We start from the raw sequence: 2,665 nt of genomic DNA, 5'->3' as shown, positions 1-2,665 counted from the left end.
AGGGGCCCCTGGGCACATCCTTTGGCCATTATCCCTGGGAAAGAAAACACACCAGTCCAGGTTCCTGATGTCAGTATGTAGGGCTCACTTGGGTCTATCAGGGCAGCACAAGTTTGAGGTGGGGGCAACGTCGGTCTGGGGTCCATCCTTCGATGTATTGACTTTTTGAACTCCAGTCCCAGCCCAGACCCAGGGGCCCCTGGGCACATCCTTTGGCCAATTTCCCTGGGAAAGAAAACTCACCAGTCCAGGTTGCTGATGTCAGTTTGTAGGGCTCCCTTGAGTCTATCAGGGCAGAAGAACCTTGAGGAGGGGACAATTTCGGTCTAGGGTACATCTTTCGATGCATGGATTTTTTGCAGTTAGGTCACAACCCAGGGCTAGGGGCCCCTCGGCACATCTTTTGGCCATATTCCATGTGAAATACAACTCACCAGTCCAGGTTGCTGATGTCAGTTTCTAGGCCTCCCTTGGGTCTATCAGGGCAGCACAATTTTGAGGTGGGGACAACTTCGGTCTGGGGTGCATCCTTCGATGTATGGATTTTTTGCAGTCAGGTGCCAGCCCAGGGCAAGGAGCCCCTGGGCAAAACCTTTGGCCATTTTCCCTGGGAAAGAAAACTCACCAGTCCAGGTTCCTGATGTCAGTTTGTAGGGCTCCCTTGGATGTATCAGGGCATCACAATTATGTGGTACAGAAAACCTCGGTCTGGGCTCCCTCCTTCCATATAAGGATTTCTTGCAGTCATGGCCCAGCCCAGGGCCAGGGGCCCCTGGGTACATCCTTTGGCCATTTTCCCTGGGAAAGAAAACACACCAGTCCAGGTTCCTGATGTCAGTTTGTAGTGCTCCCTTGGGTCTATCAGGGCAGCACAAGTTTAGGTAGGGACAACCTCGGTCTGGGGTACATCCTTCGATTTATGGATTTTTTGCAGTGAGGCTCAGCCCAGGGCCAGGGGCCCCTGGGCACATCCTTTGGCGATTTTCCCTGGGAAAGAAAACTCACCAGTCCAGCTTCCTGATGTCACTTTTTAGGGCTCCCTTGGGTCTATCATGGCAGAAGAACCTTGCGGAGGGGACAACTTCGGTCAAGGGTCCATCCTTCGATTTATGGATTTTTTGCAGTGAGGCTCCAGCCCAGGGCAAGGAGCCCCTGGGCAAAACCTTTGGCCATTTTCCCTGGGAAAGAAAACTCACCAGTCCAGGTTCCTGATGTCAGTTTGTAGGGCTCCCTTGGATGTATCAGGGCATCACAATTATGTGGTACAGAAAACCTCGGTTTGGGCTCCATCCTTCGATATAAGGATTTCTTGCAGTCATGGCCCAGCCCAGGGCCAGGGGCCCCTGGGTACATCCTTTGGCCATTTTCCCTGGGAAAGAAAACACACCAGTCCAGGTTCCTGATGTCAGTTTGTAGGGCTCCCTTCGGTTTATCAGGGCACCACAAGTTTGAGGAGGGGACAACTTCGGTCTGGGCTCCATACTTTGATATAAGGATTTTTTGCATTCAGGTCACAGCTCAGGGCCAGGCGCCCCTGGGCAAATCTTTGGCCATTTTCCATGCGAAATACAACTCACCAGTCCAGCTTCCTGATGTCACTTTGTAGGGCTCCCTTGGGTCTATCAGGGCAGAAGAACCTTAAGGAGGGGACAACTTTGGTCTAGGGTCCATCCTTCGATGTATGGATTTTTCGGGGTCAGGTTCCAGCCCAGGGCCAGGGGCCCCTGGGCACATCCTTTGGCCAATTTCCCTGGGAAAGAAAACTCACCAGTCCAGATTCCTGATGTCAGTTTGTAGGGATCACTTGGCTCTATCAGGGCAGCACAAGTATGAGATGGGGACAACTTCGGTCTGGGGTCCATCCTTCGATGTATGGATATTTTGCAGTCAGGTGCCCAGCCCAGGGCCAGGGGCCCCTGGGCACATCCTTTGGCCATTTTCAATGCGAAATACAACTCACCAGTCCAGGTTGCTGATGTCAGTTTGTAGGGCTCCATTGGGTCTATCAGGGCAGCACAAGTTTAGGTAGGGACAACTTCGGTCTGGGGTCCATCCTTCGATATAAGGATTCTTTGCAGTCAGGGCCCATCCCAGGGCCAGGAGCCCCTGGGCACAACCTCTGGCGATTTTCCATGGGAAAGAAAACTCACCAGTCCAGGTTCCTGATGTCACTTTGTAGGGCTCCCTTGGGTCTATCAGGGCAGAAGAACCTTGAGGAGGGGACAACTTCGGTCTAGGGTCCATCCTTCGATGTATGGATTCTTTGCAGTGAGGTCCCACCCCAGGGCCAGGAGCCCCAGGGCACATCCTTTGGCCATTTTCCATGCGAAATACAACTCACCAGCCAAGGTTCCTGATGTCAGTTTGTAGGGCTCCCTTGGGTCTATCAGGGCGGCACAAGTTTGAGGAGGGGACAATTTTGGTCTGTTATCCATCCTTCTATATAATGATTTTTTGCAGTGAGGTTCCAGCCCAGGGCCAGGGACCCCTGGGCACATCCTTTGGCCATTTTCCCTGGGAAAGAAAACTCACCAGTCCAGGTTGCTGATGTCAGTTTGTAGGGCTCACTTGGGTCTATCAGGGCAGCACAAGTTTGAGGTGGGGGCAACGTCGGTCTGGGGTCCATCCTTCGATGTATTGACTTTTTGAACTCCAGTCCCAGCCC

The sequence above is a fragment of the Lonchura striata genome, chromosome 20, assembly GCF_046129695.1.
Source record: "Lonchura striata isolate bLonStr1 chromosome 20, bLonStr1.mat, whole genome shotgun sequence".
Lineage (NCBI taxonomy): Eukaryota > Metazoa > Chordata > Aves > Passeriformes > Estrildidae > Lonchura > Lonchura striata.
This window is presented reverse-complemented; position numbering follows the sequence as displayed.